The sequence below is a fragment of the Antechinus flavipes genome, chromosome 3, assembly GCF_016432865.1.
Source record: "Antechinus flavipes isolate AdamAnt ecotype Samford, QLD, Australia chromosome 3, AdamAnt_v2, whole genome shotgun sequence".
NCBI classification, from domain to species: Eukaryota; Metazoa; Chordata; class Mammalia; order Dasyuromorphia; family Dasyuridae; genus Antechinus; species Antechinus flavipes.
This window is the reverse complement of record NC_067400.1, coordinates 77,095,494-77,109,606: the sequence shown is the minus strand read 5'-3', so window position 1 is coordinate 77,109,606 and position 14,113 is coordinate 77,095,494. Positions and strand designations below refer to the sequence as shown.

Here is a 14,113-nt window from a genome sequence, read left to right as displayed (position 1 = left end):
TTTATCTAAAGATAGAGATAGATAGATAAAGGTATCTATCTCTATGTGTGTATCTATATATGTATATATGCTTAATAAATGCTGTTAATGGACTATTGGGAAGTCCTGCCCTAGACCTTTACCAGTGGTATTCTCTATTTTTGTTTGATGTAACATGAACCAATGGGGTGAACAATAAGGTAGATGGCCCAAGTATGCAACAGAGTATTGTTGTGTAGGATAACTCATTACAAAGTGAGGTATCAGAATGAAGAAATTCCTTTTCTGTTTGCCACCTAAAAAGATCAGAATCATTATAGCTGTGAGGGGGACAGACTCATTTTATTTTACCCCATTCCTCTGCCCCTACCATTTACAAATTGCTTAGATTGTATATATTTTTCCTTCTTTTACTGAATGTTGTCTGTTCTATTTATTAAAGGAAGAGAATAAAATCAAATGTTTTAGGGGCAAAGCTTAAAACTATCCTTGTCAGCAAAATCATTGTTCTCCAATGAACTTTGTAGATTTTCTAGGGAGCTAGGAATGCAATAATAAATGGCTGGACAGAGAAATAAATTATTGTCAAGGGTGATGGAAGTGTAAAAGAATAAATAAATGGATTTGATACTGATCTTTCACATACCCACCATCTCTCCCATATAAAGAGCTACTGTGGAAGGTAGTAAGAAAAGAAGAGCTATCCTAGAGGTATAAGAATCAGACCCATAGGGAAAGGGAAATGAGAAGGGAACTGAAAGGGGGAGGGGGAAAGGAAAGGGGGCTAACGAAAATAGGTTAAATGATTTCTTGATTTAAAAATGAGGTTTCACACAAGGACTAAAAATTAGGATGTAATTTTTTGAACAAGAGGGCAGGTCTGCCACACTTCTTAGAAGAAAAACGGAAATAAAAAGAAAAGGAATAGAAAGGTAATTGTGCAGGTGTTGAAAACTCCTAGGAGACCTAACCAGGTGCAAAGAGGAGTCCTGCTTACCTCGGCATTAGCGCTGCCTATGTGAAGAGATTATTGATTCAATAAGACAGTGATGGAGGACAATAACTAGATAAATAAGCATCTAAAGAGAGTATCATTTCATAATAACACACCCAGATGGTACCTATTTTGAAGAAGAAACAAAGGAAAAGAGTCTCATTTAATAATGGAGGTAAAACACACACATAAACACACTCATGGTAGACTGTGGCAAAGAATCCAAGCAATTCCTTTGCTTTTTAGGGCTCATTGAACCTCTCCAGCTCAGTTTTGAATCATAACTATGTTTGTTTCAGAGTTAGCATAGATATACCACTTCCCCATGCCAAGAGACAATCAATCCAATCAAAGAACAATACATCAGAATCAATAGACAAATGTAAACAATTATTGCTTAAGGATAGCATATATTGGAATAACATGCTGCAGTCTATACAGAAACTGACCCATTAGCAAATAGTCTTCTATTTACAAATGGGCGAATCAGCCCTGCCCAAATGTAGAGAAACATTAATGGCCAGTCATTCAAACCATTTGATACTTCAACACATTTGAGAGCAGACTGTTTATTAATGATGCAATGAGAACCATTAACATTTATCTCAATGAGAAATAACATACTTTTCATGGCTGGGCACTGGACTTTGAAACAGAAAGACTTGGTTCCAATCCTAATACAGATATTAGCCATGCAACCCTAGTCAATCCACTTAATATCTGTGTCTCAGTTTCTTCATTGATGACAATAAATCTCAGTTCCTAGGTCTCCCATTCCATCCAGAGCCATGTCCAGTATCCTTGATCTATATTTTGCCCCTGGACCCAGATGGCTCTGGAGGGGAAAGTAAGGCAGGTGACCTTGCACAGCTCTCTCTCATTTAAATCCAATTCACTTACATGTCATATCATGACCTGATGTCATGGTCCTCTTCAAGAATGAAGGACAAAACATTGATGAGGGGTTGGTTTCGGGTATTAATCTATGATCATGTTTTCAGCACCAAGGACAGGGAAGTTGTGAGCTGCGTCATCTCTCTGGAAAGGAACACATCTACCTTCAGGCAGTTGGTGGGAATAGCATCTCTTTTATGGCTATATTGTGAGGTAGGAGGTGACAGTGAGTGAGGGAATCTAAGGGGAAAAACAGAGACACCTCCTGATCCCAAAAGTTGAATGATCTCATAGAGATTGGCTCCCCTCATGTTGCCCAGGCTAGAAATGCAGGGGCTACTTCCACTACTGACGTACCAAGGAGCTTTAATCTGTTCTGTTTCTAATGTAGGCCAATTCACCCCCTCCAGATAATCTGGTAGATCCCCACTCCTGGGCTCTCACCATATTAATAACAAATAGTATGGACCCTCAATCAACTCAGCTCATTGCAGTTAAAGAGATCTGCCTGCCTCAATGTCTCCAATATCAAGAAGTAAAAGTCTGGCTTAGCCATGCTGTCTTCTCTGTGACTCTGTACAGCATTCCAAATCTTGATAAGACATTTAGAGAAGGGTGTGTGTGTGTGTGTGTGTGTGTGTGTGTGTGTGTGTGTAGATGAGTGTGTAGATGTATATAGATTGCCCTGGTTGTGTGAGCTGCTACTTCCCACTATTGGGAATGGGAGATCTGAAAGACATAAATCAGTGGCAGCCTGATCTGCAGCTTTAATATGGCAATTGCATAAAACTATCTCATCAACATCCCAAGGCATATTTGAAAGCTCCAAAAATAAGTTCTATTGAACTGGGTTATGCCCCTCCTACTATTTAATTAAGATGGAAGATTGGCACAGGCCACCACAGAGGTGGTTGAAAGACTAAAAGAACATTCAAATGAGTTTCAATTTTGAAAGAGTAGCAGTGAATTCTGGTTTACAAAAAAATATACAATCATAGATTTAAAGAAAAAAGAAATCTTAGAGATTTTAAATTGCATTATTTTTACAGATAAATAACTGAAGTATAGAAATAATTCATGTAGTCTTTTAAGATTTGCAAAGCATTTGACATGTATTATCTCACTTGATTCCCACATGACAAATGAGAATACTAAGGCAATTAGAGGTTAGGTGATTTGCTAATAAGAGTCTGAGATAGGATCTGAACTCAGATTTCCTGATTCAAATCTAGCCCTGTTTCCATTACATTCGTTGTTATTATAGCTGGCCTTCTCCTGCTGAATCTTTATATAATTACAAACCTACCCTCTCCTAAGTGTGTTATATTGCCACATATTTCCAAGAACTTTTGCAAGAAAACACTGACCTTTTTATTTAACAGTATTTTTCCAATTACATGTAAAGATACTTTTCAACATTGACTTTTATAAGATTTTGAGTTCCAAATTTTTTTCTCCCACTTCCCCTCCAAGATGGCAAGCAATCTGATATGTTATGTGTATACAATCATATTAAACATATTTACACATTAGTCATATTGTGAAAGAACAATCAGAACAAAAGGGGAAAACCACAAGAAAGAAAAAGATAAAACAAAAAAGTGGAAATAGTATGCTTTGATCCACATTTAGATTTTGTAGTTCTTTGTCTGTGGATAGTATTTTCTATCATGAATCCCTTTGGGGTTTTCCTGAAAACTGCTTGCTCATCATCTGTTATAGAACAATAATATTCTGTTACATTCACATATTATAATGAGTTCAGCAATTCCCCAATTGATGGGCAAACTTTTGATTTCTAATTTTTTACCACCATAAAGAGAGTTGCTATAAACATTTTTCTACATGTGAGTTCTTTTCCAATTTTTAATGATTTCTTTGGGATACAAACCTAGTAATGGTATTGCTGGATCAAAGGGTGTGCAGTTTTATAGCCCCTTGAGCATATGCACTGATCTTTCTTGGTAAATGTGAACTAGCATTTAAGAAGCAGCATCATATTTTCACAAGAGTAGACAGATGGTTTTATGAAAAGAAAATTAGGAGTTTCTTTTTGTTTTAATCTTCTTAAGTTAATTTAAAATAAATTAAATTTATTTATACATAAAAAATTTTAGGAACCATAATAATGACATTGTCACATTATAGGAGTGTGCTGGAGTTAGCTGATTTAAAATTTTTTAATGTGAACATTCACACCTTGAAAATCAGTAAAAAATACAAATCAATGCCTGATTTATTTTTGTTGAGATTTGAGATTTTAAAATGTGATGGAGAAAACATTAATACTTCAAATTAAATTTAAAAGTGTGTTGTACATACATTTTTATAAAGCCAGTTGTTAAACATTTGCAAGTACACTACATTTCTATAGGGCTTTGATCTTAACAAAGCCCCACTCTTGCAATTCTGAGATGGGCAGTACAAGCAGTAACCCTATTTTATAGAGCAACTTTGAGATGGGCAGTACAAGTATTAACTGTATTTTACAGATGAGAAAATTGAGTCTCTGAAAAATTGCAACTTGACCATCATATTAAATGGATAAGAAAAGATTTGAATTCAGGTTTCCTGGCACAAAGGTTTTTTTTCCTAATATGCTACACTGCCTCTTCACATCTCTTTTACCCTAGATATATAATTCTTTACCTACAGGATTAGGGGAGTAAGTGATGGGAAAGTATGTTGCCTAGAATTTTTGTTATAGGAACAGCTTATACTACTATAGATTTTTTTTTCAATTTACTAAATTGTGTCACTCAATCCGTAAGAGAAATATATTCTCTGAAGTGGAATGAATTGAGGTACATCCTCTCTGTTAGTGATCTCTTCAAATTTCATGGGGCCAATGATCATCTCCAAAAAGATTACTCCAAAATCTTGACAAATATCCAGAATCTTTTTTCTGAACTCTAGCCTCACATCATTAACTGGATGTTCTTTGTTTCTACCTGTACATCCCACTGGCATTTCAAATTCAATACATTCAAATAAAAACTCATTATCTTCCCCCACCAAATCCTCTTCCTCCAAACTTCCCTCGTTCTGTTGAAAGAATACCATCCTTTCAGTCACACATCTGTAACCTCAGAGACCTCCTTGACTCTTCATTCTCCCTCCCTTATCCAATCAATTGTCATACTGCATCAGTTCAATCTTCCTAATATTTATTTCATCTGTTTCCTTTTCTCCATTCATACAGTTGCCACATTAAGTCAGGCCTTCATTACCTATTGCTCCCAATTATTAAAATAATCTTCTAATTCCTATCTCAGTTCCTAGGCTCTGCTCCATCTAATATATTTTCCATACAGCTGTCTAATTAATCATCCAAAAGCATAGGTTGAAACATCTTCAGAGCTCCCTATCCAAATTCTTCAGTCACCCTTCCTACTCACTCCAATATTTAGTGTTTACTCTTTCCTTAAATTTAGGTTGAGTCTCCCAATATAATGTAAGTTCTTTGAAGGTCAAAAGTAGTTTTTCTTTTTTTCCAAAAAGGGACTACCACAATATATTGTACTTGGTACTTAATAAATATTGAATTAAAAATATGAACAACAGATAATAATTAAAGCTCTTCAGTCACACAATTCTCTTGAGTACACCTCATTCTACCCTATCCCACTACTACATGTATAGAATCTTCCCACCTCCAACCTCCCAATAGAGAAACAAAAGGAAGTGAAAAATTTTTATATAGTTAGTGTGATAATTTGTTCTGTGAGACCATGTATTTTTGTTATAAGACTTTTATTTTCCACTTTTTCATTATTCATTTTAGAGGAATGGAATGGAAAGGAAATAAATGCTTGGGAGGAGGGGAGAAACATAAATCAGAATCTGGAAGGGACTACTAAGGTCATCTAGTTTCATTCCTTTGTTTTACAGAGAGGTAAATCAAGAGTCATAGAGGAAAGGTGACTTGCTCAAAAGTCACAAAGATAGTAACAGATTCAGAATTTGAACTCAAGTCCCATTATTAGATTTAGCTCTCTTTTTATCGTGATTCTTGTTTGCTATCCAAGACAAAATGACAAGGAGTACCAGTGAGGAAAAACAACTTCAGCCTGAGTGGAAGAAAGGTGGGGACAATGTTGAATGGAAATGGGAGACATTCAAAAGTCTTGTATGTTAAAGTAACTACTTACATCTACTATAAGAAACTGAAGTTGAGGAAACACTAAGAATTTAGTTGGGATTCTGAGGTCACCCATTGGAATTCTGCCTCTGCCACTAATCCTTGAACTCTCTAAACTCAACTCATTACCATCATCATCATTATCAACAATCATTTATTGAGGTTTTGCCTACTCTATGCCAGCCACTGTTCTAGGCAAGTAAAATACAAAGGGGGATGATAAAGGATTTTATCTCTCAAGATACAAAATGAGAAAATAAGATAATATTTATCCCCCAAAATAGTATACATTACTTCATATTGTTAAGTGGCAAATGAATGTACAACTCAAAAGACTGAGTGGGTTGGAGAGGTATCATGGAGGAAGTAAGCCTTAACTTGGATCTTGAAAGTGAGTTAAGACATATGAAGAAACACTTATCCTTTTCATTTAGCTTTCTCATAAGCAAAACCTAATTCTCAGAATAATTTTGATTTTAAAGTAAATTAGAAAGAAGACTGGACCCTTTTCTAGTTAAATTTTGCCACTGAGTATCTATGATCTTGAATAAGTCACAATTTCTGTGTACCTCCATTTCTTGTATGCAAAATGAAAGATTTTTTCTTAAGGATTTTTCCATTTATATTATTTATTATTCTATGACTCGAAAATAGGTGAAGGAAAGATCCTAAATTAATCTTCAGGACACATAAATTGCAATCCTTTTTAAATGATCAAACATAGAGCTATTATATTATCTTGATAGTCATGTGATGAAAGCAAATCTCAACATCTTCATTTCACAGATGAAGAAATTGTCTTGGCAGTCAAGTGACCAAGAATATCAATAATTTGTGCTCCCGACTTCTATCTCTCTGAACCAGGTTATTTCTGCCTCTAAATCTTAACCTTTCCCAATCTTCTCTTCTTTCCTACTGAACAAGTTTCAAATCCCTTTTATGATACTTCCCAGCCTTGGGTCCCTAAAGCTAAGTGACCCACTTCTGGTTACCTTTAATCAGGGAAAATATTCACATTTTCTTATATTATTTAGATCTTTAAATTGGGGATAATCCCCTCCTTCCACCACTCCATAACATAAAGGCTTTCAAGATGGTAATGACATTTTGAAGGCTCTCACAAACAGTGAATATTGCTCTGCAAATAACCATCCTTACTATTCCTTTCTTTCTACTATAGTTCTCTAGTTTTTACTCTTATCAGCCCCCCCATCTTTCATCAGACATATCTCTGCCCTTTTCTGTCTCTTAACATATATTCCCTACATACACAAATTCTGTCTCTACATATGTAATATGCATAATATGTGAAGTATATTATAATATGAGATATATACATATGTATGTATTTACACAAGGGAATAGAAATGGATTCCATGAAGGCAAAGGAAGAACTCAGATTCTACTGTACCAAAAAGACTAGGCCCAGTCCCAGAAAAAACTGAAATCAGACATTAGCCTTCAGGATATTTTCCCCACAGCGGGTTGCCAATGCTGTCATTTCTCCCTTGAGGCTCCCACCACTACCCACCACATGCAGACATCCTTGCCAATATCTGCTTCTTCTATCTCTTTCTGCATAGAGAAAAGAATTCAGAAATCATCAAATCTGAATCTCCCATTTTACAGATGAGAAAACTAAGGCCCAAAGAAATTAAGTGACTTATTCAGCATCATATAGTATTAGAGCCAGGATCCCAAACTCGGGTCATTAGCCTCTAGATCCAGCATTCTTTCTACTACTAGGCTATTGTCATTTACACCAAACTATAAGTGAATAAAATGAAGCACAATCCCTTTGGGGAAACTTTTAAAAAATAATTTAAAAGGAGGTCAAAATCTCATGATAAAGGAGATATTGAAAGGAGGAGGAGGAAGGCTGCAAAGGATGTAAAGGTAAAAAGTCAATTGGCCCCTCTGCAAGGGTTTCTGCCCATTATGTATTATCCTTTCCTTTCCTGCACACACACACACACACACACACACATACACACATGCCATTGTTCTTCTTTTGGCCTTTATAAGCATCAGTAAATGTGTCTAAATCTTTTATTTCACATTCCATGTGCTTTGAAGAGAGGCCAGCTGTAGGGGAGAGGGACTCGGTGTGGAAGAAGGGGGAAGAGAAAGGGGGAAGAATTTGAAAGGAAAAATTTAAGGCATTTTGAAGATGCTCCTCTAGAATCCTGAGTGCCAGATTATGACTTATTTATTTTATTTTCATTTGTAACCAAAACCTTCCCCTGATTTTCATTGGTCCCAGCCGAGAGGGGAGAGAGGGCTGGATCCATCAGGCATTGATCATTGGGCTAACTGGAGACAGTGTGGTGTGATGCTGACGTGGCCCACTGATAAGCCAGAAGAAGGCCCAAGAGAGCAGCTCTGAGCTGAGCAGCACTCGAGCCAGGCAGGTAGAGAGCTGACAGCTGGGGAATTGCTAAGAGGCGCCGGGCTGGTGGGGCCAGGTTGTTGAAACAGTTGGACTCTAGAGAAGGTGTGATTCTGCAGTGCACAATTATTGTTGTTTATCAACTTTCTTCCCCTCCCTCCCCCAGCCCCAGCTCTCCACATTAACCTGCCCCCACCATCCAGCCAAGCTGGCTTCCCTTTGGGAGGACACAGAGAGCTGATCCATGTACATTAACTAACAACACCAAATGTCATTTAGCGGTCAGCTGGGGAAGGAGCTTTAATGGACACTTCAGCAGTATCAGCTATCCTCAAAGCAGCCTTTTGAGCCCAGAGCTGCATAGCCCCAGGAAAGCGGCAGAGTGGGGAAGGCAAAAAGGGATGGAGTATAGGGTGTGAATGGCCAAGATCCTTAAGATATCAAAGACCTAATGGGTCAGGAGGTATAAACTCCTAGTAGAGATTTCTCCCCAGAAAAGGAGAAAATTGAGGGGGATTTCTCATTTTGAAAACTGGAGAGTCTATTTCAGTCTGTGTGTGTGTGTGTGTGTGTGTGTGTGTGTGTGTGTGTGTCTATCTGTCTATCTGTGTTTGTCTCTCTGGCTCTTTTAATATCATAGACATTTATTACTGAATCAATCGATGCAATGCATGAAAACAAAAGGACAGAAGAGTCTCTTGGACCCCACCCCCATCCTCCCCCTTCTTGAACTTTCCTATTAATGTCCAGAGCGCTACTGTCCTACCTATCACCCAGGCTCTTAACCTCAGAGTCATTCTCAACTCATCATGCTCATGTCCTCCTCCCCCATATCCAACCTGTAGCCAAATCTTGTCATTTCTTCTTTCACAACATGTCCTGAATATGCCCTCTTCTCTTCACTCACCTAGCCACAACCTTTTGTTGTATGTGTGTCTTTCTGTCTCTCTTTGTCTCTTTCTGCCTCTGTGTCTCTATCTTTGTTTCTGTCTCTGCCCCTAGTTCTGTCTGTCTCTCTCTGTACATTTCTGTCTCTCTGTATGTGTCTGTCTCTGTTTCTGTCTGTCTCTATGTCTCTCTGTATGTCTCTCTCTTTCTCTCTGTCTCTGTCTCCTCCTTCTTCCATCCTCCCTCCCTCTGTCCTTCGCTCTGATAACCCTGCTCAACTCAATCCATCCTCTATTCATCTTCCACATGATTTTTTCCCCTAAATTGTAGGTCTGACAATGTCACCTCACCCCTACTCAATGAGCATTTGTGGCTTCTTAAGACCTTTCCTATAAACTCTCTTGACTGGCATTTAAAGCTCCTCATAACCTGACCCCTTCCTACTTTTATAATGTTCTTATATTTTACAGTCTTCTGAGCACTCTTTCATGCAATTACCCTGCCTTGCCTGCTATTCTTCATACATGACATCTCTCTACTCCATGCATTTTTACTGATTGCCACCTACCCATGCAGTAGCTGGAATGCTTTGCTATCAATTCATTTCTTGTTTTCTTTGGTTTCCTTCAAGATTCAACTCAAATCCTGTCTTTTTCAAGATAACTTTTCTATTCCCCAAACTGTAAGTGATTCCTCTCTGAAATTACATTCCATTTAAGAAATATCCAGTTCAGTAATATTCAAAAATATTTGTATACCTTGTAGGCACTTCAAAATTTACATCTTACCTCCCATATTACACTGCATAATACTTGAACATAGGATCTGTTTTTGCTTTTCTTTGTATCCCTAGAGTTTAGCATAGAGTCTGTCACACAATATTTTGCTGGATTATCTCACCATTCCCATGGTTCCCATCTGTGTACTGAATGATATTTAGATTTATTTATCTGGCCTTAACTTTTCCCTGGCCTCTAATTTTATATCTCTCGCTACCTATTAGACATCTCAAAATTGTCTATGTCCCATACTCATCTTAAACTCAATATGTCCAAAACTGAAGTCATTATTTTCCCCTTACTGGAGAGCACCACATTCCCCCCCAGGAACCAAACAACTTCAACTCTTCATTCTATCACACTCCACATTCAATACTTGCCAAGTCCTCTGAATTCTACATTATAATATTTCTGGTGTACATCTCTTTCCTCTGACATTGTTACCACTCTGATACAGGCTCTCCTTATCTCACACCTGGACTATTACAATAAACTTTTTGTTCATCTCTTTATTGGTTCAAGTCTCTCCCCACTCCGATCTATCCTCTACTCAGCTATATAATTGTTCTTAAAGCACAAGTCTGACCATGTCATTCCTCCCCATCCCTTCAATAAATTCTAGCTGTTCCCTATCATTTCAAAAATTAAATTTAAAAAATATTCTATTTGGTATCTAATCCTTGATGGGACCTTCCTATCTTTTTAGTTTTCTTATTCTTTACTGTCTTTTATGTATTCTGTGATCTAATAACACTGGTCTCCTTGCACACTCACATAAGACACTCCATCCCTCAGCCCTGGGAATTTTTACATACTACTTCCCATGTCTAGAATTCTCTCTCTCTTCCTCTCCTTCTCATGATTTCCCTGGCTTTGTTTAGTTCGTTGTTCCTGTTTTCTTTTAATATTAATGCCCAACCTCTGCTGATTATCTCCAATTTATCCCATACTTAGCTTGTTTGCATGTCATGTCTCCCATTAGACTGTGGCGTCTTTGAAAACAGAGACTGGATTTTGCCTTTCTTGTACCTCTGACATTTAGCACATAGTAACAGAGTAGATGCTTAATAAATGTTTGTTGATGTGAAGTGATAGTAAGCACTTAATAAATTCTTACTGATTAACTTTCTGACCTTAGTGGAGAGCTTCAAAAATGGGAGAGTGATGGTATTTACTTCTTATTAGGGATGATAAGGTGTTTTAACTTGGCACAGAATTAATCTATACTTCATTGCACTGTATGATCTTTATAAACCCAGCTTGGTCCTTCTCTAGAATCTTCTTTTTGAATTGTATCTAATCTTATTGCAAGTTTTCAGATGAATCCAAAGAATTGAGACAATTTTGCTTCTATTTCTTTCCAAGAAACTTTTGATCCTAAAAAGCTTGTGGGAAAATATGGTGAGGGTAGTTGCTGCTGCAATAGTGAAATGAACAAAAGAAGAGAATACCTTCATATTGAAGATTGGGAAGGAAATGGGAAACAGAGTTTCAATCATAAGAATACATGTTCGTTAGATGGGAAACAATATTGGTTCCAATATGGGCTCTGCCATTAACTACTTATAATTGGGTAAATCACTTCCCCTCTCAGAGACTCAATCCCCTCATCTATAAAATGAGAGGGTTGAACTATAAAGTCTCTAAGGCCACCTCCTGCTCTCTGACTTCATTCTCTGACTTTATGATTCATTTAAATAGCAAAACCAACATTTCTAATTATATGCCTTTCAGCCAAGACTCACAGGGTCCTTTGCAAATCTTTTTCCCATTGGGCAGATCCATTATTCTTTTCCTTTTAAAGTCCCCTTAATAGTCAGATTGCATTTACCCATATATCCCTGTCATTTTTCTGGACAATTTTCAAAAATATATGAAGCCCCTGCTGACCTGTGTAGTTTTAATGCAGATAACAACAAAGCACTCTTACAGTAGATTAGGCAATAATTTCTCATTTATTGGGTGAAGATAGTCACTGTATAGTTGAAATTTCTAGACTAATTTGAATGACCATAGCATGACTACAACCACCATAAGTTTGTATGATACTTCATCATAATAGTACTATCTCTATGTGTTTGAGACATATTTTCATTTTAAAGGTAAATCAACAAAGTCATGATTAAATTACTAGGATGTTGTGTTAATCCATGCTAATTGTCTAAATGGGGGGGGGAGAAAAAAACTTATTTTCATTATCTAAATGGCATATGTTATGAATATCATTGATGTTGTTTTTACTCCACCTTCCATTATTGTTTTCTATGATGTTTTTATTAACTAATAGGAGAAATCATGAACTGAGCAGAGACTTTGTTAAATCAGGCTCATAGGGCCTAGAGCTGGAAGGGAGTTTACAGGCCATAATCTAACCTCCTTAATCCCAGATAGCTGGGATCTATGTTTCAGAGAAGTTGAGTGATTACCATAAGCACCCAGATTATAAATTAGGATTTGAACTCAAGTCTCCTGGCTCCAAAAAGTGTATTCTTTCTATTATGTCATATTTCAGATTAATATGATCTATTGCAATCCATTAGCAATATTTATAAAGAGCACTGTATCTGGTATGAGAAGACCTGAATTCAAATTCAAGTCCTACTGCTTATTATCTATTTGACTTTCTTTTTCTCTCCGAGTTTCAGTTTCTTCATCTGTAAAATTATGAAATTAGAGTAAATGATTCCTAAAATCCTTCCAGCTCTGAACCCTATGTATGACCTTCTGAAATAATCCCATATGAAGGAGTAGTCAGAAGCAAAATACTAATGAAAAGGTACAGAATAAAAGGAGAGAGAGAAAGACAAACAGAAGGAAAAATAAGATGGAGGAAAATACAGTTAGTATTCATAATTGTAAATAGGAATAGGATGAACTCATCTACAAAATGAAAGCAGATAGCAGAGCGAATTTAAAAAAAAAAAAACAAAATTCTACAATATGGTGTTTACAAGAAACACACTGGAAGCAAAGAGAAACACATAGAATAAAGTCATGGGGCAAGAGCAGAATCTAAGTATGCCTCAGCTCAAGTGAAAAAAGTAAGAATATAAATCAGATAAAGCAAAAACAAAAATAGACCTAATTAAATGAGATAAAGAAGAAAACTGGATCTTGCTAAAAGGTACTACAGACAGTAAAGTAATATCGATACTAAACATGAATACATCAAATAGTATAGTATCCAAATTCCAAATGGAAAGGTTAAGTGAGTTACAAGAGGAAATAATCAGTGAAACTATACTAGTATAGGACCTCAACTTTTCCCTCTCAGAACTAGATAAATCTAACTAGATAAATTCTAAAATAAACAAGAAATTAAAGAGGTATATAGAATTTTAGAAAAGTTAGATATGATAGATCTCTAGAAAAAAATTGAATGAGGACAGGAAAAAATTTCTCAGTAGTACATGGCATCTACACAAAAACTGAATATGTATTAGGGCATAAAAAATTTACAACCAAATATAGGATGGCAAAAATCAAATATATAAGCAGATCCTTTTCATATCATGGAACAATAAAAATTACATTCAATTTTTTAAAAAACTTCATACCTTTTTCATCAAGTGCCTGTTGATGCCCTTCCACACAAGTTGGTGAAGAAAGGAGGATGTGCCCATTGGCAGTTCTGATCTGCCATAGCTTACTTTTGCATTTTGGTGACTAATAGACCCAGAGATTTAATTTGGACTGGGATTTACCCATGGACTCTCTAAGTTACCTACTCAACCAATTCATGTGATCAAAAACTGAAACGACTTTCTGGATTTTTCTTGGCCAACATTGACCAAGAGTTGGTCTGATTGGTGAAAGATCATGAAATTATTCTCATTTTCCACTGACCCATAGACAAGAGTTGATCCCAATTCTATTCCCAGTGAGAGTGCTATGATGCCAATAATGGGTTTTCCTGATCTCCTTTTTTTGGTTCATGAAATTCCAAGGCAGCAATGAAAATTGCAAATGGAAATCTAATATAAATTATAAAACTCCATAAAATAGTAGTGATAATTCTTAAGCTACTAACTTTACAGGGGTTTTGTGAA

At 36.5% G+C, this 14,113-nt stretch overlaps 1 pseudogene; it reads right to left on the bottom strand.

Moving 5' to 3' along the window:
- Window positions 1-11,311: 11,311 nt before the first annotated feature.
- On the bottom strand, window positions 11,312-11,849 carry LOC127557034 (60S ribosomal protein L39-like; annotated as a pseudogene).
- Window positions 11,850-14,113: the final 2,264 nt, after the last annotated feature.